Source organism: Apteryx mantelli, chromosome 1 (assembly GCF_036417845.1).
Source record: "Apteryx mantelli isolate bAptMan1 chromosome 1, bAptMan1.hap1, whole genome shotgun sequence".
Taxonomy (NCBI): Eukaryota; Metazoa; Chordata; class Aves; order Apterygiformes; family Apterygidae; genus Apteryx; species Apteryx mantelli.
Window position 1 is genome coordinate 74756408 of NC_089978.1, and position 22613 is coordinate 74779020.

Sequence of the window (22613 nt, forward strand, 5' to 3'; positions counted from 1 at the left end):
ATAAGGAAAACATTTATTTCTACAGCTTCGGTTTTCAGATGCCAAACTAATTTTTACAAGAAGTTTTCCAAATTGTGGTAATGTATTTTGCATGTTTTGCAGAATGTGCTAGTGTGCAGCTTTAAAAAAAAGTAAATTAGCTACCAATTCCTATACAGCGTCTAATACATGGGGTAGAATCTGCTTTGTCAGTTACTTTAAATACCTCCAGCAGCAAAAAAATAAGGGTTAAGCCTGAAAGGTGGAAGCGGCCTGTGGGTGTGCTTTCTGAGCTGTTCCCATTAGGACAGGCTAGCCACCAAGCCAGGCAGGGCAAACTCCTTTGTTTTTAGACTGGAGAATGAATATTTTAACAGAGTGGCATTGCGTTTACAAAGTGACAAGTATGTGCAGTTGCCAAACACTTATTTACATCAAGTAGGCAATAATGTGGTAGCATTTTGTAATCTCTTGGAGTGGGTGATGTCTGGCATAAAAATCTGGAAGGAAAGCCCCATCTGGGATCCTCTCCACCACTGAACAGGTATGATGATAGAATATAAACATTCGTAAGTTATAACATGCAGTTGGTTATAAAAACAAGGTGGATGGCAGATGATTTAAATTCTGAAAGAAATACGAAAAGTACAGATGTGGCAAAAGCTCTTAGCAGTAGTGAAAAGCAGAGTGAATTGTAACACATGAAGACCATTAAGAGACTGAAGTGTTACAGTCAGCGTAGCTGTGGGTGTGTGAAGAGGTGTGAAAGGAGAAGTCTGTAGCAAAGTATTAAAGATTTTTTTTAGGCAAACTGAAAATCTTTTCAGTTATATCTAGGGGTCTAATAAATGATACTATCTCTCAGTACAAACCTTGTCTTTCATAGGAAGATTTACATGCGCATGTGACATGAAATCCATTAAGCAGATCTAATTAGACATCCATGCCACAATGTCCCCCGAATTAATGAAATACATTCCAGTCTAAAGGAAATCTCAAAGGAGCACCTAAACAGGAACAATGCCCGATAAGTTATCTTTCGTTTCCTCCTTTCCCTCTTATAATGAAAATGTCCAGGCAGCCAGAATTAATATAAAGCTGTGAATAGCAAATATAGAATCCCCAAACACTAAAAGTGAAAAGAAAGCTGGACTTGAGGGCCTTTGACAAAGTAACTGAACGAGTCAAACTGAGCATCTCACCCAAAATGATTGAAGGCTAATGCTTTCAGACTTCATAAATACCATCCTTCCTGTTTGTATATATCTTTCTCTTTTTATTTTTTTTTTCAGTTTCTTACTAGGTAATGTTACAACATGGCAAACATAACTAATTTGGCAATTTAATCAGGACTTGTATTGTGTCTCATTTTAGGCTGATTTTTTTCTCCCTCTATGACATACATAAATAGATACAGATATATGTATAGCTTTTTATAGAAATCCTCCTCCTACGCCAAATAGGAAATGAGTGTCAAAGCAGACAATAAAACCAGACACCACTTCCTGTTGAAATCATGGAAGGAGGGACGGGGGGAGAAAAAGCATGCAGCGTTGAAAAAAAAAAAAGAAAAAAACCCAATAGAATAGCTTGAAAGACCCTCCAAAAATAGGGTAATGAGGAATCGAGGAGGCACGAGGCAGCCTCCCCTCCCTTTCATGCACATGCAGGCAGCCTGAGCAAGCCCTTCGGGGGGCTGGGAGGCACTGCCTGCACCCTGTGGCTCCTGTGGCTGGGACATGCCACCCGAGAGGGCCTCATCCTGGGGTGCCCGTGGCAGCACGAGGACATGGGGACCCTGCGGCTGCTCCCTGTCCCCCGGACAGACCTGCCACCCTGGTGCATTGGTGCCACAAGCTGCTCAGGGAGTTAATGAGGTGACGCCTCCTCCCCTCAATAACAGCGGAGAAAATGCTTATTTTAAACAGTAATTAAAAACAACCAGAGAGGAAATGAAAGCTAGTTTTATGTCCATGTTGTTTACCTGAGATTGTTTATTCCACTTCAGTGGATTGTTCTAAGTTGGGTTTAAATGTGTAAATCCTGGGAAGTCTGAAGGGAGGAGTCTGTATTGGTGCAATGGACTCAATACGCCATGTAACAACATCAGTGTGGACACTTGCATGGTTTGCAAGGTTGCAAGGCTGGCCTGCAAGTTAGGAGTATCCACAGCTTTGCATCACCCTGTTTCCTAGTCAGTCAGGCTCCCAGCTGTGACTAGTGCCACAGTGTGTAGGACTGAGGACATTTACCTGACGTCATATTTTGAGAAAGCAGGTTTTCTGCCAGAAAACAATACAGAAAGCAATAACAAAACTGTTACAGTACAGAAAAAAAATCCTCTTGCCATGATTATTTTTTAATTCTCATGAAAAGAAGCCACATCTGCTTTAGCATCTGCAAATAAGCAGCATATTTTAAAGATTTTACTCCCTCATAATATTTGTCGCAGATAAGTCCTGGTTAATTATTCTGGTCTTAGTTCTTCCTTCCTCATTCAAGCTGTAACGTACCATGTAAGGTAGCTCTAGTCAACACACAGAAAAGAAGCAGAGTCAGCCCTTCTAGGTATTCCCTTACTTCTGACTGACAGCTTAAATTAAAATCTTTTACTTAGCTGACTTTCATTAAGAAGAAAGAACAATTAGTGCTTGGGTGGAGGGGAGGAGGAAAAAATACCAGGCTCCAAATACGAACCTCCCAACACTTTGAGCAAGAAATTGGGACAGACACAGCCTCAATAGCAGCATTACCCAGCTGTCAGTTCTGTAGCTGATGTAGCAGAGATTAAAGAAGAGGCAAAACCATGCTACAAAATGCCAACTGCCCCTTCATTCCTGGTTTGCACTGCCTCCGGCAGGGAGTAGTAAGACATGTTTCCAACAAGTGAAATAACTAAGCCTGGGGAATGTCAATCGTTAGGGACTCATTCTATTTAATTTTATTTTCTTGTGGGAGAGAGTAGAGAGGGGAGAAGAGCATACTCTGCAGTATTCACCATAATAGCATGTGTACGAGTGTACGTGCTTTTCCTGTGTAGTTCTCAACTACATATGGTGCCTCCTTTCCCTGATCCCTCAGAAGCATTCAGAACGAGATAGAGCAGCTAGATATAAGATCTTGCAACATGAACTGTCCCTAGCCAAGGGTTTTTCTTTTAGAAAATTAATTTTCTGCTGAAAGGGAGCAAAATTGCTTCACACTTTCAAAAATAATCTGTAGAGCAAAAGGCCTAGCATTCCCCCTTGGCTGCAATGTACAAGGCTACATATACATTTCTATTGTTAAACCAAAGGACTAATTTAGACTTGGCACATAATGAATCAAGGAGATTTATAAATAATTGCCTTGGAGATAAGTCACAGAAAATCTTGCATCTGTTTCTTTGTTAGTACTTCTGTAGTGTAGTCATTTTAGGAAAGACTGAAACTAGCTGATGTAGATTTTTCCTCTCTCCTAAAACGATTTTGTGCAGGGCAGTTGTTGTCTGGTTGCTTCAGAGCAGTGCATGAAGGAATTGCGATTTGGAGACATTCATGTTATGTGAGGGGCATCCAGTCCCTGCGATTCACAGTTATAGTTTTCACTGAATCTTTGGGAACTGTGAATATGTTTTTGAGGGGAAAATCAGCCCTGACATTAGAGAATAATGCATGCAGCTTCCCCACTGTTCCCTCCCCACCCACGGTGCGTTAGGGCAGAAATCCTTTGAACCTTGCTCTGAGCCATCGTAAATGCACATACTGCAAATTTTCAATAATGTGGCCAGTACAGTTTTCAAGTGTAACTGGGAGAATTGGAGACTAACAGACACAAGGTGGCCCTGATTCTCAGTGGAGTGAAGGGAGTAAAACGGGCATGAAAGCAGGGCTGGAGGGCGGCGAACCATCAGTAAATGCACAGAATTCTTTGTTGTCCCATCGGGTGTTTTTTGACCTCTCTGCAGAGGGACTCTCATAAATACAGAGCAGCCGACTGAAAGCCTGGAGAGAGTAGCTGACATGAAGTCTTTATAAAGCTGCCCTTTGGAGCTGTAGGAAGGGCAACAGTAAAACTTCCAGAAGAACAGAGCTACCAGAAATTGCTAACATTTCTTCAGTGTAGTCTCTGTTTCCAGATCAGCCTAAACTGCTTTCCTTTTTAGTTTTATTTAACTACTTTTTCTTGGTTCTTAGTGTTTCCAGAGATTACTTTGTCCTTTTTTCTTAAGCTGTCAATTCACACTGTGATCAGAGACACTGAGGAACAGAGGATCTGATGCCAAAATACTAACAGATTTAAGGTATCAAGAGGCAAGTCTCAGGAAATAACTCATTTGTTCAGGCATTCAGAGCAAATATTTATAAATTTCTTCAGAAATAATTCCCGCTACACAAAGCCAAGAAACAAAAGGCAGCTTTTCTGGATGTATTGAGACTGGTATGGATAGCTAAGAACAACCTTGAGAACAGGAGGGGAAAAAACAATCTGCTTTGAATTTTTACACATTCTACCTGATAAATTGATTAAAGTAGGACCCATTATATGCGAATAAAAGACCTGGATTATAAGGACTCTGGAAAAAAAATGAGTGCCTTTCATGACTGGCTAAGCTTACTCCAAAGTGTATGAAATGTCAAAATCAGGAAATGGAAAGCTGAAAACTTTGGAAATAGTCTTATAGGCTAGGAAACACTGGCTATTAGGCCTGATCAAAAATTATTTGCTCTGCTGGAAAGTTGTGATGAAAATGAGAAATATTTAACTGAAAACTGGAAATCAATATACTGTTTTTTCTGTAAAGAATTAAAATTTTCTCTGAAAAATGTAAAGTTAAATCTAATTGCAGAAACTGTGTTCTATCAAAAATAATTTGAAATAAACTTTTCAAACTTTCAAAATTCAAAATTTCAGAACTTTAGTTTTGATTAATGCAATTACCTTGACTTAATGAAGTTATGCCATATTTACACAGGTGCAAGTGAGAGCAAAATCACTCACGTTTTGTCTTCTTAAACATACTGCACCAAAATGGGAAAGATGCATAGAGAATTGTTACCTTGATCAGTATACAAATGGGGCTAAACTGCAAGCACTCTTACACTAAAATAACAAAAAAAGCAAAATGAATCAACTTATTTTTGTGCAAAATTTGTGTGCAAGCATTCTTAATTTGGAATAAAAGTGTGCGGAATTGGGAAAACCTTAGAGAATTTATACTCAGTCCAGTACATAGCTCATGCAGGGAGCATTCATGAATGGAAAATGAGAATCAGAAGTCCCAGAAACTGGACATCTGTCTTGCATGTTTGCAGCCCCCATTCTCCCCAGTGGTGTCCAGTTACCGCTGGCTGGTTTGCACTGTGATCTGCTGGCCGGGTGCCTCTTGTGTGGAGATCACCGGCATGAGAGGGACCGTCTGGTGTGAAGCACTGTTTGGATCTGAGCTGCCCCATCGCAGATGCACCCCAGCTCCTCACGGCTCATGGGATCAGGCAGATACTCACTGTGTGGTCCCATGGGTTGGACGTATATGACCTAGCACATAGGACTTCCCACACTGTGAGCAAAGGAAACTGAGAGAGAGATCTGCACATCAGATACTGCTTTACCTAAGTCGTAGTCTTAACATTCACATTATACTGTAGGAGCATTTATTTTGGTTTAGCTGAATTCTGAAAAAAAAAATCAAATCACAAAACAGCCACTCTCCCTGGTGATACTGCACCAAAACAGGCCATTTACAGTTTGCGATGTTTGTCTACAAAACAATTTGAAATAAATATGGTTAAATCAATGCAAGTATTGATGAAACCTTAGTCTCTTGCTGTTGATAGCATTGTGGCCAATTTCTTACGTATTCCCAGGCTGTGTTTCCTTAGACTTTTTGGATTAGCAAAGGTACACTCTTTGCAGGTGCAAAACAGGTGGATAGCACTGCTCTTCCTGATGGGCACTAGACAGTGTTAAAACTTCAGACTGCAGATCCGCTTCTGTTTTGCCTTCTTGTGCAAATACCAGGCCTCTGCTTTGTTACTTTAAATTTGCCCTGCTGAATTCAAAATTGGGATAAAGCTTTAATATATCAGTGGTTTTGAGCCTTGCTCATATGTGGTCACTTTTGGTGTGGATTACGGCAGCTATTTTAGCAGTGCAGAGGAATAGTAAATGATAATTAAGGGCAGAAAAGTAATGAGGTTATAATATGCGGTTGAAACTGCTGGAAAAATAGAGGCAGGCAGAGATGGCCTTTTAAACTGAAATCTGGCCATGCAACCAGAGCAAACACTGCTGCTCATACAAAGAAGGTCAGTGGTATCTTTTATGAGCATAGGTGATGGTAGCTGTCTGGTTTGGTTCTCCTTGAAAGGCTGCACAGCAATCCCAGGAGCAAGCTGTTGTACTAGCTTGGTGCTGACTCAGAGGCAAAGGTGCCAAGTCTGGAAACGGCAGCAGCACTTTGTGCAGCACCTTCATTTAAACGTTTCCCATTCAAAGACTGACTCAATGCACTGATGTTCCTCGATGTGATACACTCACAGTCCAACGCAGTATGGCTTCAGGCAGTGAAAGCTGTAACTGCTTCTCCTCTGAAGTGGAAAGTATGTATAATGCACATGGTATCAGTGACTAGTATTTTATTCATTAAAGGCATCCTAGTTTTGTGGCATTATGTCCTCAGCAGACCAGGCAGAACATATGCTTTGAATTGCAGTCCAGAGAGTTAGTATACATTTCAGAAGGTCTGATGTCATTTTGAACTGCACGGGGCATTAAAATATTTTACAATTGATGCACAGTATGAATACCCATGTGCATGAAAGTAATTCATACCCTAATTATCAAACTCTAATTGAGGGTAGAATACAGTGTACACCAAGTCTAAAAGGTCATGAACTGGCGAGATATTGCTTGTGAAGGCACGGATCCTAGAAAAACTTTGTGGTGCTTCCCATTGCTTTCACAACTAGTTCTGCAGTTGATGGCATTCTTGAATTGCACAAAGGTAAATGTGCCTTTACAAGATCAGACTCAAATATATTAAAATACCTGTTCTATTTGGGTTTCACTTTCCAAGACTTTCTGCAAGCCTGAGCCTACAATGTAGAAGGATAAAAGACAGGAAACAAAATAGAACACAAATAAAATGGTCCTGCTACACCTCCATCCCGTTTGCTCCCTGTTACTGTTACTAGCATTCCTATGCCTACTTTAAAAACAAATTGAACTGTTTGTGCTTTTTCTGTAACTTTCAGTGTAGCTTTCCTCTTGGTTTCCTTTTGTGTTCCAGCCATATCTGGTACCTCGGGGCGTGGACCATCTTTTTATTTAACCCTTTTCATTTTTCCCCGAGCCTCGCTGACTGGTACTTGTATACCGCATCACTTGGTATACGTGCAATTGTATTTTAAATGATTGTTAAATGTCTGAGTATTACAGAAGGCACTACTGTATAGTTAAGTACTGTAAATATTATTATTCTCAAATAATAATGCCTAGTTCAGATCCCAGTCTTTTTTGTTCTGCCCATGAAGTTGTTCCTCGAGTGTTGATTTTGGTGGGAGTAGTCCCGGTAACACAGCTAAACTCAGCTGTGTGAGTGTGATGGTCTGACTCAGAAGTTGCAATTCACCTTGTTGCCCCCGCATTGAGTCCCCAAGCCATAAGCAAACAAGACGTGTGCTGCCCATGACCATTCGCTGCCGAGGGTTCATTTTAGTGCCTATGCTTTTCCCAGCTCTTCAGCTTCTGCTGGCTGCCCCCACACTGTCTCCTCCCAAGGACTCTGATCTTTTTGAATCTTGCCCCTAGGAGAACTCCTGGCATGTTGGCTCTGGGCATATGGGGAGAAAATGTCTGTGGACCAGTTCTCCAGATGCTGTTGTTTTCAGTCTGGGGAGACAAGGGTTTGAGAGAGGAATGTCATGTATGCACATGGCTCCTTTTCAGACTGACTGAAGCTGTCCACCAACACAACCAGTAAGGTGAAAAATTAATTAAACATTGTTCCCAACATCTGGGCATTTGAAGAAAACCTTTTTCTCATAGATTGGAGAGGTAAAAAAATTGCATTTGTTTACTTCAAGTATGTCTTTAAGACAGAGTTGCTCAAGTGGTACAAAAGGCTATGTGAATTCTCTTTCTTTGGTTTTAATTAAGCTTTTTGTGCTTGGTTTAAGCTGCTGAACACTCTGTTCCACCTAAACTGAAATAGACCACTCTTAAACCAAAACCCCTATTTCCTAACAGGAGTTTGCAGGAATTTTAAATGAAAGTGATGAAGATCCTTGTTAGATTTAACTGTTATAACTTGATTGTATACCAAAAGGCTGATGTTGTGAGCTTTGCAGATGAGGGACTTGTCTGTCTCTGTACCTTTATTTGGATTCTTCTTATTTCTCTGGGTTGTTATTGAGAACTTCTCTGACTCCCTTCTCCTCTCCTCTTGCCCGCCAGTGCTCTTCTGGCCGTTTCGCTGATGCTAATGGCCTTTTCTTTCCCCACCCACTTATTCCAGTCCCCCTTCCAGCTCTCGGTGGCTGAACAATGGTTCTTGGACATCATCTTTACATCACCTCCTTAGAGGATGAAGTATAATTTTTCCTTTTACGATTCTAAAAAAGTATAGAGCGATTTATGTGATGAACTTCTGCCAAACAATCACTTTCGGAGTGCTATTAGTGAGGGCCCCTGCTTTCAGCTTTTTAATATATGACCTCAGCACATTGAAATGGCCTTTTCAGATGTTGGAAAACTCAACAAGATGTGAAAAGAAGTCAAAGTGAAAGCCCAGGGGTGGGTCATAACAAGATGTAACAACTGGCCTTGTTGCAGAGATCCTCAGGAGAAGCATATTAAGACTGGAACACCACACATCCTCCATTTTATATTCTTAAGTTAGTTTAGTACCAAGGTATTATTAACACACCAAATCACTGGTTGTGCCTGAACAGAATCACAAGAGCTGCTGGTTAGAAAAATGCACAACTGAAATAGCTCTTCAGGAGGAAGCTGACCAGTCTATTTTGGGAAAATACTGTAATTCAAACAAGACACACTCTCACTAAGTACTTTCTCTGGTATTTGCTTGCTGTTGACCTTTCCGAGGGACCAACCCACCTAATTTCTGTCGCAGAGGGCCCCTCTGTACAGTCAGGGGAGAGAAATAAGCTCTTTCCAGAAGGCAGCTTGATTTTAGGCTCTTCTCAAGAGAAACTCAATCCATCTTTCACTCTTCATTGGCTATATATGAAGGCAAGGGTAACTGTGCTTCTAAGTTTGGGGCCTCAAGTATGTTTCTGAGGTCAAGAGGGATGAATCTAAGCCCGTATGTGTAACAGTACCTGGACCCTTAATGGCTTTTTCCTTTTGACTACTGAAGTTATACAAATCCAGACATGTATTACAATGACATATCTAAGCTAATCTGTGTAGATCTTCAAATAATAACCTAACTGAAGTATCATTTATTCTCTGGCAATTCTAAATGAACTAGTCATAGTCTTTCAGGGTGATACAGTTTATCAGATGAGGACAGTTAAATTCTACTTAAAATATAGACAGAGGTGTTGCGCTGGTTGTACTAAAGAAAGCTCATGGAGGTAAGAATTCCAGACTGCTTTCTGGGAGAAGAGGCAGAAAGGCTTGTCTGACATTTTGCAGAAGCATCTGTATTTGTGCCTTTTTTAATTCTTTGTGTAGCTGTCTCTGCGGGACAGACCCTCGAGAGGGTTGCCTCCGTGCGAATGGCAAGGTGAGGTTTCTGCGAGAAAAAATCTCATTGTGAAGACATGCATTTGTTTGTGCTGTTAGGGTGTTGTGCCAGGGACCAGTGGGTCTTTGGTCAGACCCAGAGTTTGAATTTTCTTATTTTTCTCTTTGTCTCATAAGGTGGAGCTAAACAGCAAAGCTTTACGCAAATGTCAATAAGCCCATAAGCAGAAAACAGCAGAAGCAAGCTCAGTGAATGTGGAAGAAAAGGGAATGCATCTTCTTCTGTTTTCGGAATGATGCTACATCAGGTAACAGATGCAGACAGCCAGGAGGTAACCACTGTGATCTACTTTGGGCAGACTTTTCTCCAGAAGACTAGAGATTTCTAATACAGGCTAATCATTGTAATGAAGGAGAACACACAGGATCTTAGAAGCTTAGAGATCACCACTGAGAGCATTTAAGAAAAAACAGACTCGGACACCAGGTGCTCTTAAGATCATTAGAGGAAGAATCTATGATTAGGAAAAAAGAAAAATCAGAAATTGAAGAAGTAATTATGTGATCAGGTGAGGGGAGCAAAGTAAAAGACATGCAACCTGACTACAGATATCAACCCTTTTTCAGATATGCATTGAGAAAATAATGGAAGAAACTTCCCCTTGCAGAGCATAAGAGAGAGCTGCTAGAGAGATATTTGAAGGAGTACTCCTTGTGGAGTGAGGAATCTACTGCTAGCAGAGGTTCTTCAGCCATCCTAGAAACCCCGTCTATCACTGGTAATGCTATGTTAAGTAGAATGGGTAGAGAATTGAGCAAGAAATCTGCCAGCTGTCTCCCTAGCATAAAAACATGAAATGAAACTGTGAGGCTGGCAAGTCTCCACCAGTGGTTATCAACCACAGAAGAAATGATTTGGCCAAATGTAGAAGTATTCAGATTATAGAAGACTTCAGGCAAGGCCCTGGAAAAAAGCCAACATGTTTTTCTTAGAGATCATTTCATGTAGATGAGTGAAAAAATGCAGAAAGATGAAGATCTAGGATTTGAACTGCTGGCCACATTTCTGAGGTGGAGCTAGAAGTTTAGGCTCTATGGAATATGCTGTGCCACTTCTCACCCAGATCATGGAGTCCTGTACATCCAAACTGGGAGGAAGAGGACCTAGTTTTCTCTCTTGTAAATTAGATAAAGTATCAAGCAAGATATAAAATTGAAAACAAAAGAGGGTGGTAAAGAGTTCAAGCCTAGATTTTTGCAAATGAATTGGATCAATGTGGTAAAGATGTGAGGTAACGCAATAACCTTTGTGCTTGGAAACTAAATAGTTTCAAGCAGTAGGAACACAAAATTATCACTGATAAAAAGATGCAATTGTAGTATAAATGCCCTTTCTAAAAACTGATAGGTTGTTTTCCAAGACTGAAATATGAAAATCATTGATTTTATCTTGTTTGTGAAAGACAGAGAGGTACAGCAGGGCAAGCAGGGAGGGAAAAGAGTGGGGAGAGTCTACATAGTCTACATTAAAGTCAGTGCTGCATGTTGTATGAATACGAATAACTCAAAACTTGAGGATCTTGAAAGCATGTGGATTGGTATTAAACAGCAGAGCCTAAGTAGCGACTGTGGTGGTGGTCTTCAGATTGCTCACTAAATTAGAAGAGAGAGCAAGATCTGTTACTTACTGCTTACATTTCTGTCTGTAGCGGGTGGAAAGAGAATAGCAGTGGTACAGGGGATCGCAATGGGAGACATGCTGCCTCATGAAGACAACGCTAACACATTATTAAACTTGAACTAAAGATGGATGAGAATATCCTACCTCAGAAAGCACCTGTCTTTGTAAATCTTCTTATGATGGATAAAGATGTTCTACCCTGGTGGCTGCTGATCACTGTGATCACTACCTGATTACATTCAATGCAGCAAACAGATATGTGGTATAAATGAATGAGAAACATATATGCTTTGTCCCTCAGAGGGGTCCGAGCTAAGGAAAACAAAGAGCAAAATAAACTGGGAGAAATACTCTACCATAAAAATGCAAAGAAGAGTTTTTAAAGGGGATTTTTATTACATGACCGGAAACAGATTCTGTTATGGAGTGGAGCACTATTGGCAGCCCCTTCTGTTTCAGGATTATAAGGAAGGCAGTAATTAGAAATGAAAAAGCAATATTATAGCAAAATGATAAAGAGAGTAAGAGTTGGTAATTGGTATAAGTTAGAAGTTATGAAGTGTAGAAAATTGATGAGGGAAGCTAAAGACATCAGGGAAAAATCAATGGTTAGCAGAGTTGGGGACAGTAAAGATTATTTAAGTATGTTAGAAAGAAAAGATATCTTAACAATAGTACAAGGCATTACTTGATGGAGGTGGTAGAATTGTTAATGATGCAGAAAAGAGAAATTGTCAATAAACATTTCTGCTCAGTATTTGGAAAAAAGCAAGATTACATGTATCAGTCAGGTGACGATGGTACAGTACTTTCTAGCTCAGTGGTGACAAAAGAGGACATTAAATGTCTACTAGGTTAGGGCAAACTTACAAAGCAATTTGGATGACTCTCAAAACTGGCCCATTAACACTGAATGCATCCTAATACAAAGAAATGCAAAACTGTTTAAAGGGTGGGGGGAGGGGGGCAGCAGCAGGCAGAGGACACATCTTCATCAGTGGATGGGGTTCTGGGACATTATGGTTTTTAAGAGGATCTAGGAGGTTGCAGTTACTACATTGCACATGATTCAGGAAAGTGATGAGATGTATCACAGGAAAATGATGAAATAGAGGGGAGATTTTATATCCAAAAAATGGCATTTGTGAAATTGGTACTGGCTGGAGCAACTAACATGCAAGCCTGGGCTATTGAAAAATTAGGGTGCTGAAGAGAGACACACAATAATTTGCAGGTTTGGCGCAACTGCCTTACACTGAGAAACTAAAAGAAGTTAGTCTGTTTATTCTGTCCAAAAGAAAATGGAGAAGTCTCTTGATTGCAGTGTGTGAAAATACCTGGGTTATTAACAGGATCTTTAATGCAGCAGAGAAAAGGCTAGCAAGAGGCAATGGCTGGAAGTTGAAGTCTCACTGCATCAAATAAGAAATCACAAACAAATTACTGCAGTGAACACAAATGAGCACCTGCATCAAACTATCTAGGGAAGCCTTTGGTTCTTCCTTTCCTACTGACTTAGGATCAAAACCTGATGCCAATATGGAAGATATCTTTTACCCTGAGACAAATTAGGATTTAAACAAATGCAAGTTATAGGATTCAACTGAGATTTGACTGGTGATATGTAAAGGTCCAAAGAATTGAATCTAGGTGACTGATTAGTTCCTTTTGACCTTAAACCCTCTAAATCTCTGTTCCCACTGCTTCTTTTACTTAATATTACTGTAACTGAACCCTGACTTTGGAAATGCCTCAGTCTGCAAGGAATGGTTTACAGACTCCCTCCTGAATTCATATGCTCATGGTGTTTCTATCTTCTTGAAGCTCCTTTTGCATAGCAGAGCAGTGGGAAGGGGCTATGCTGTAAGTGAGAATCAGACTTGAAAAGTGCAGTCGTGACAGCCTCACGTTGGTCGGAGTCATGCAGATGGAACAGGCTTCTTGGACTTTGAGCATGGGGAAAGTATGCATGGTCACATTAGTATAGTTAAGGATTGAGTTTATACAGAGCTGTCGTGTGACGAGTAAGATGGCATAAACCTGAGGAGGCATTTGCAGAAGTGCTCAGCTTTTGTCTTCCTCTCCTCCCATTTGGCTTTCTTAGGAGCAGCCATTTCAACACTGAATATGTTTGATAATCCTTCTCTACAGCACTGTCAGCTTCCAGAAACCTTTCCAGGACCAAGTGTTAAGAACACTTAGGGAGCAGAAACAATGGCAGTGATCAAAATTACTGGCAATAATCCCTTTTCAGTGACACATTCCTCCACCTTTTTGCTAATCACCTGTAGTTTGCTGCTGAACCTTTGCTATCATAGCTTAGAAGGAAATTACCTCACCTGGCCATGAAGGTAACAGGAGAACCTCAGTAGCATTTGTTGTATTTTGTATTAAGTAATGTCAGGACAGCAATAAAAATCTGTTAACTGCTGAAGTAATTTAACAGCTTGGAACATTTGTAGTGTCTACCTCTCCTAGGCTTCCTTGTTAGAAGAATTATTTTGTCAGAAGACAAATTTTTATCATCTGGGGCTCTTCCTAGTCTGCAGCAAATCATGCAAGGCCAGCATCAGCACCCCAAGTCCTCCTTCTCTCTGATACGGCCTTGCAGACACCAAGACTGTCTTGACTTATCTCTGACTTCCTCTTCTGAACCTGTCTGTCCCCAGCAGTGCCTTATTTGAGAAGGATATTGTATGTTACACTTCTGCCTTTCTAGGCTTGCCCTATTGCTAACCCCAGCCTTTTGAAGTCTTGAGTAAGGACACCATCATTGTGAGATTTGCTTTGAAGTCTTGCAATTTTAATATTTTTAATTGTCTTCTGGTTTGGAGGCATCAGGGTTCAATTTTGAAGCTCTGCTGTTCAGTGGCAGTTTCTAGAAATTAGTTTTTTATCAGTCTTTAGCTATATTAATTGTTCATTTAAAGTACACATTTAAAGTGAAGTAGTTACTTCAGGAAGCTCTCATTAACCTAAAACCCCACATTATAAATACATGTAGCTTGAATTGTTTTTTTCTTCCTTAACTCACCTTCCTCTTCTTGATATTTTGCCTTCCTCTCATTGTAGACGTTTCTCACATAAATCCATGTTTTGCCAATACACAAAAGGATTTTCTGTGCAAAATTCAATTGTAATGTCATTTACGTGTGTATTGCTAAAGTAATTACTGAAAAAATTGCCTTCTTTTACATCTTCACAATCTAATGTATCTTATCAGTAAGAGTAACTTTCAAGTTGTACAAATGAGTGGACTGGAAAAGTATTTCACATATTGACATGTCATTTCAGTAATTCCCCTCCATACATGATTTCTCTTTATGTATTTTCAAAGCCTTTTATTTTCTTTCAAAGTGGGTATTGTGTTGATGAGTCTCAAGGTCTCAGAAATTGAGTTTCATGTGGAGCTCTCTCATTTGTGCTTCACGCAGTGATAGTAATGAGGACAGTTGTGAAATGTCAGTGTAACAGCTGTAGGTGACTCTTATGAGACAAAGACAGACATGTGTCATTCCTTTTCACTATCTAGCAGTTTGAATGTATTGCACCTGCAGGGAAAATGGACATAGAGCTAGTATCTGATCTAAAATAGGACAAGCATCACCTGACAATTGACAAGTCAGAATGACTCTACTTGTGCTACTGTGAATTTCCTGCCCATGCAGTTACAGTTAGGCATGAATTATAAATCTTTTGGGGTGCTTTTTCTTTCTTTCATGTAATATTTTGAACTCCACTAAAAGGTGATTTTATGGCTGGAATACGAACATGTGGAAAATTAACTGAGCTTGAGAAAGGCACTAAAGCTCTGCCAGTGCATTAATTATCTGGCAAGTGTATTTTAAAACTGGTAAATCATCCATATCACCGGAAGAGACAGAGCAGGGATTCAGTCTAAATTAGAAACTAACATTTTAGATTTGGTTCTTACTTAGACGCATGAGTAAGGATAATGGCTTCTGTAATAATCACTGGAATTGTGATACCTTCAAATGAGTCCTGAAAGAGATCATTCTAATTTGCATAGCTCACCCTCTCTGACACACTACCCCTAATGTATGTAAAGTGCAGAACATAAAATGATTTGAATTTTCTCAGCAAGTTATACATCTGTTTAATGAAACAAAAAACTGCATTTTGAGATACTTTCTTGACAGGAAATTCAAACATCATAAAAAACTTTCAGAATATGCCATATTTACATGATCCAGGATGTACATTTACTAGTAGAAGATAGCACTTAGATAAGGTCTTTCCCCATACCTACATTTAGTTATTCTTGCTTGATCTTACAGTGAAGTCATTACACTGGATGTGTGACAGCACAATTTCTGTGCAGAATAACTGATCTGATGCAGAATTCTGAGTATGCTCTGTAGTAAAGTAACAGGACAGAAAAAAATGATTAGACACAAATAATCTGCAATAATAGCAGTGAAAATAGAGAAAGCATTAAAAATATTTTCTTGTGTAGTAATGGTCTTTTTATTTCAATTTGCCACAAACCAAAATTCCTCTGTAAGCGATATATTAAGAAGATTTTTATTTACAGAAGAAGAGATTTGTTCTTTGTCTTTGGCTTTAGACTAACCATTTTCTCCATTTTTCTTTTACTAAATGGAAATGCGCCCAGAAGTGCTTTCTGTGAGAGAATAGTAAGTGTAATGTGTGTGGTGGTTTTTTCTTTTTTTTTTTTTTTTAACAAATAATGTTTACTTCAGATGAGCTGGGTGATACTATTCTGCCTTGTTCCAATGATTAAATCTAGGGAAACTCCAAGGGGAAACTAACAGGAGATAAAACAACGGCTATCAGAACTTACTATCAAAACTGTCCAGAGTCCTTGGGGAGATAAAAGAGAAAATGCCGATATCCTGGAATATGGAATATCCTTGCCTGGTTCCAGACTGCCTGGTGATGATTATTCTTCCCTTGCTTGATGAAGGGCCAGAAGCGATGCTAACCATTAAAGGACATTTAGAGAAGCAGAGAGCTAGGCGGGCTGCTGCAGAGCTGGTGTGGGGCATCGGGGAGTGCTGCCAGGGATGCAGGACATTTTGCTGAGAGGTGTGCGGAGGCAGTGCAGCGAGCAGGCTGTCTCACCAAAGCTAGCGATGGAGGTGACCAGACTTGGGGATTCTTGGGAGAATGTGTAGCTACAGGGCTGCACAAGCATCATTCTTGCTGTCACTTCTGCTCTGCTTCCTTGTGAAAGAAACACCAGTTTTGAGCAAGTTTTCTCAGATTTCTTGCCCAGGCTCTGGGATGGGAGGAGAGCTGGCTGGTCAGCAGACACATGCTGGGAACTTGGAGGGTGCAGGGCAGGCGAAGTGTCATTTAAGGACTTGCAAAGTTCAATAAGCTGCTTTTAAAAGCTATGTAAAAGGTAACTAAGAAAAAAAAGCAATAGCTATATAAACATCTGCCCCTCAGCTGGAAACTGCTTGGTAACCGTGGTCCTTGTGCTGAACTTCAAGAGGGAACTGCTCTTGGGTCCTAGGCGTTTAGAGTCAGACACAAACACAGCAATAAATAATAGCTTTTCTTTTTTGAGAGCTGCTAGCGTTCATAATGCAGCCAGTGACAAGAGGAAAAGGTCCCTATTATCCAGGACCTTACAGCCTGTGGTTTGATCCTGCTCGAGATCAGCATTTCCTCGGAGATGTTCACTTGACCGTGAAATTGGAACTGCCTCTCAGGGAAGGCCTGAGGATACTGCACAGAGCTGGCAAAGTGCACAGCAGGCACAGCCCGTACAGCCGGTGGTTATCTGAGGTTTGGTTCTGCACTGTCCGCCAGGGTCAGATTCATTTAAAACTTGGGCATCTACTCTGTGACAGTCACCTAGACTCTCTCAATAGTCGCTAGTTAGTGATAGACATTTCCACAGGGCCGTTCGCCTCCTTTGTTTGCAACACCCATCCCAGAATAAGATTAATTACTCTGTGGAATTGCCTGTTTCTCTCCATTGCCTAGGGATGCAGCCCCTAGGTTGCCATAAAAGCCAGATGCCTACTTTTTATGGGTGGGTGAGGTGAATCTGATCTTCAGAGTCTGAATGATGCTGAAAGGTCACCTCATATGATACTACCACAGCTGTTACAGCTGCAAAGTTACGTGTTTTTTAAGGGCTTTTTGAATTCCATTAACAGACTTAAAATAATATTTTAAGATTGAGCTTCTAGACCTTAGAGTAGAGGTTTCTAGGGAAGTTATTATAAATTGGAAGAAATTGTAATTAACTATCTTCTTGGTATTTCTGTAGCTATTACACTGTTTTTTACTTAGCAGTAAAAAGTATTCAAAGTGCTGAGTAGACCTTCCCTGTACTAAAACTATTTCATAGAATATGAAATGCTGGATATGAAAAATACCCACTGAGCAGAAGACAGAGAACAACAGACGTTTCTGTTTACCAGTGTCTCTAAGGGAAAAAAAAAGTTTCATATCACATTGAGAGTGAATTAGTTGAAATTTTCAATGAATTGAAGGATAATGCCCACTCCACCCTACAGTCTCCAAAATGCTTTGGGCTGAGTGAAACATTTTGTTTGACATGAAACGAATGGTTTTATTTTGGTTTCAAACAAATTCAAATATTCTAAGAAATAAGGGAAATTTGTATATGGAAGTAACTTCAAATGAGAAAATCAAAACCTTTCATTTTCAAAATATCAAAATGAAGCCTTTCCATTTGTCAGTGATTTCTTTTGTCTGAAGCTAACAATTCAGCAAATTTGATACAAATTCATGAAATATTTATGTGATGCTGAATCTTCATTTTTTTCCAAAAAATGGCTATAGTTGAACACTATTCCCAGCTTAAGCATTGTATCATGTTGTCCAACCAGCCCATTAACAACACAGGATTCTTCCCTCTTATATAATCTCAAACCTGAATAGAATCTGTGACAGACACTAATAAAAGTGACAAATATGTGTCCTTCTTCATAAAAATCTAGAGTTCCTGTTAAAATGTGGAGTAAGATTTCTTAACTTCTTGTAAAAAGACTTAAATTACAAAAATGGGTGATATAAATAGTTTAAGTGATAGGACACCATGGCATGAAACTTAATCCATGTCCTGGTAACTGAGCATTTTAAAAGTCTGCTTCTGAGTTAGAATATGTCTTTACAGCATTTCCTGTGGTGTTTCACTATGGATGTCTTTGGATTTTGTTTTGCTAGAGTTGTTCTTCCCTAGTTTCACCAGAGGTGTTGGGTTAACCCTCAGCACATAAATTACAAATATATATGCATGACTTGCTGTTGATTTGCATGATTATTGCAGCAAAGACAGGACTGGCATAAGGCAAGACAACAAGCTATTGATAAGGCCAGTTGAGGCAGGCTTGGGATGGTTTGGTCTTTCTGGACAGTGTCTTGATTTATGCTATAAATAATCAGGGTAGGGTTTTATGTTGGAGCCTTTGTGTGGGAGTTAAATGGCTGACCTAACCTTTGAACTGATCTTTGTGCTCCAGTTCAGACTGATGGCACTGTGTTCAATGTCACAGTAAATGTTAAAGGGGCTCTAAGTGATAATAAGGGCTATGCAAAATGCTGTTGCTGCTATCAGTTTTTCACTGGGGAATCTTCTCTGGGGAATTTCTTTTGCTGATAGATTTCAACTTTTTTCTGTGGAGCATTTTCAGAAAATGATTGGGAGAACTTATTTACTACCATAATTTATAAACAGCAAAGATTATTTTCAGGAGGGAGAAGAAGAGGCACCATTAGCGTAATACATGCTGATTTTGTTCATGCATACTCCAACACAGAAAAAAGAAAGACTATTAGTTTATAGTGTAGGTGAAGTGCTTACTTCGGTGGAAACTCCAGGTGATGGTTGGAGGACAGATTTTATACTTAATATTATTCAAGGAGTAGAGAGTATCTACAGAAAGTCCAAGACGGCATTAAAGCAATTGGAGCACCTTTTCTCTTTGCTAAAATGATTACATGTGCCAAATCCTACCTGTTCTTCCTGTTTGTGACCCTGTGTGCTTTTTGGGACTGTTCAGATGGGTCCCTTTGTAAGGGTCCACCAGATCATCTTTAAGTAGCAAAGAGTAAACCTCAGTGTGAAGCATGTGCTTCTGTGGTTTCCATCAAATTGCACTGCAGCAGTGGCTTTGTTTTTTGTTTTAAATTCAGCTTGTTTTAATACTCTGGGAATTCTGGCTTCACAATATTAAAAATGAGCACAATATAGGAAACAGCTGCTAGTCTCAATGCATATTGTTCTTGGACTTTACAACAGGTGGCATCAAAATGCAGTTAGATTTCACTCATCTCGTAATTGCAGCTAGATAAAAGCAGGGCACAGAAGTAATTCATCACAGCTCTGTGAGAGACTCTGGGCGGTGGGGAGGGATGGCTGGACATAGAGGCTAGTGGATCCCCAGAGCTAAGCCCTTTCCTCCTGGCACTCATCTCATGCCTGATAGGGGCTGGTGAGAGCTATCGAATGTAGAAGCAAGCAACGGCCTTTCCTGTTTCACACCTTGCTGCTGAGTGCAAATTGAATCTTATGTGAGGGCAGCTAAAATAAAAGTATTTATTTTGCATTAAACAGCCTTTGGAACCAGTATTATGTCTCTGCAAGACTGGCATACAAATATTCTTGTCTTAATTGAAATTAAAGCACATGCAGCTGGTAGTCTTCAAGTTTTCATTTTGGTGGCTTTTTTCTTTTCCCCCAGACATATAAAGCTATCTACAGCTGAGGTAGCAGGTCATAGGTTTTCATTTTAATAGAGGAGGAGGGTGATAAAGACAGGTTTTATTCACAATCGGAGAATGTTTCCGCGCACTGTGAATGGAGACTGGAGCTCATTTAGCCTTTCTCTATAGCCTCTGAGAGCTGTGCTTTACAGAAGAGCATGTTAGAATTTATGAACGTTTCACTACTAGATTTGTCAGGCAACATCTGTCTGTTACAAAGAAGACAAACCCTCTTAAAGTCTGTGGCCTTTTCATGTTAGGCTGGAGAGTAAAAGGCATGTCTCCTTAGCCCCAAATGTCAGACCTGTCTGACAGGTGTCTGCTGCCTGCTTGGGGCAGGAATCCCAGTCTTCTGTGGAAATTAGGTGTGGGATTCCCGCTGACACTAGAGGAACAATGGCTAGGCCTCCTGTGTATCCATATTGCCCCCTGCACATCTCCCAGCACACAGTCCTCTACCAGATGAGCTAACAATCCTGATTTTTGACCTTTTTTGCCTTTTTTTACTGGCAGAGGGATGCTACCTGCTGGACTAGTGTAAAAACTGTAGAGGCTTGATGTCCTATCTGTGTGGCTCATGCAAGGGCCTTTGGGGACACCTCACCAAATGATCCCGCAGTGTCGATTCTGAGTTGGCAGTGTGATGAGAAAGCTTAGGTGGCGCTCAGGGAGCTTGGGGCAGCAAATGGGTCCGAGGCTTAGCCCCAGTGCTTGAACCTGGCATCACAAAACCAAAGGGGAAGTGTGCCAGACTGTCAGAAGGGTTGTTAGGATGCCCCGAAAAGCTGAAGGAACTACAACCGCTGATGAAATAGCTCCTGAAGGGTGAGACGGTAAAAAAAAAAAAAAAAAAAGGACCAGTTTTTACCCTGCTTAGAAAATAGCATATGCCCAAAACAGGATAAAATCTTACCTTTGCTCAGAGGTTAACATTTTGAGATGAGGTTTTTAATTCTCACTGGCAAAAGAAATAAGAAGTTTGCAAGAGAGGTTGTAGTGAGATATGCCTCAAAGTGAGGACTCTGTCAAAGCGCTGTGGAGGCTTGAGCCGTTGAAGAAATTTAGGAGGCCATGCTCAATGCAGAGGATATTCAGGTGGCTCCCAGTAATTCCTCTCCTGCTGTGTCCCCTCTAGAAGTGATACTGTCTGAAGGAGACAAAATAGAAAGAAGAGACATGCTAAAAAACTGAGGAACAGGACAGAGACACAAGTTTTCCCCAGTTTCCCACACATCCAGTTTCTGTAGGTTTGAAGATCTCTGTCATGGTTCCCATTACTTATGCCTCTCCTCTCGGTGACACATGCCATATAAAATCCACAAAGTATTTTGCAACCTCCCACTAGAGATGTTTCTGTGGAAGAGTAGGATTAGGCCCATATTAGATTTTGATGCCATTTAGAAAATGTCATTTGACCTGAACATATTGCATTTAACCTCTGTTGAGACTTTGCAGGGTTTGTTTACGGGGCTGTGTGATGCTCTTATCAGTAGCCATGCTTCAGCAGCCGCTGCGAGAGCGCTCTGAGTGCGCCTGCAGTCTGAGCCCACTGGCGAGATGGAGTCTGGAGGCATCTGAGAGCTGGTAAATCCTGTTTATTTCCTCCTAACGTGAATACCGGATTTGTATGCTCAACCCGTCAGTCAGATTTGCATGTTCAAATCAGGAAAACTTGAGGAATGTAGGATACAAGTGAGGAAAAGCTTTATTTAAAAACATGTAGGTTGTTTGTGGCTAGACCACTGGGGAAGCCGGCAGCTGTCCACACTTATGTCAAGTGAAGCTTAAAATCACATTAGTTAAAACAAATTAGCTAACACATTTTCAAATGGAAACGCTTCCTATTCTGATGTGGCTAGAGCACACAGTTTCATGCTTGTGGTAGCAAATAATGCCTTGCATTTATTTCTTTGTGCTTTTTATTCTTAGAATAAGAATAAGCACCTGATAACTGGGTTATCACATCCCTGCGAGATACTGGCATCAGTAACAGGACTGCCTGTAATGATAATCTGGCTGAAAACCTGTGCTACAAAACAAAAAGGAGGAAAAGGATTATTTTTTAGTCCAGCTAAATCCTAGATTGGGCTGATTGTGCTAATGGGTACAAAAAAGACAGGGCTGGAAAAAGAAAAAATGGTCCATAGGGAAGACAGAGACCATCTCCTTTGGCAGCAGCATGGATGTGACTCGGCTTAAGCTAGTCAGGAAACTGCCTGCAGTGTCCGAGTGCACACGCTCTGCCAGGTTGGCACAAGTTTCCAGTCCGCTTGTCCCTCTTCTCAGGCTGTGTACTTGCCTCCAGGAGGGTGCTCGTGTGCAATGGGAAGGCTGCATCCTCCACAGAGTGTCATTTTCAGGGTGTATTTTGAGAAGGTTGTTTCCAGGTCAGACCACGTAGGTGATCCGTACAGCTCAGCGGCACGGCTACCTGGAGGGGTGGCAAAGTGCAGCGCAAGGGAGGCGTGCGGTGGCCAGATGTTGGGCATAGTGAGCATCTTCATCCAGCTCTGTCCCCGAAGGCAGCCTG

General features: G+C 40.6%; 1 protein-coding gene across 1 annotated transcript in view; it reads left to right on the forward strand.

Annotated features, from left to right (window-relative positions):
- The window catches only part of SH3RF3 (SH3 domain containing ring finger 3), a 259303-nt gene that overhangs the window by 92922 nt on the left and 143768 nt on the right, over positions 1 to 22613 (forward strand). The gene's annotated exons all lie outside the window — the stretch shown is intronic.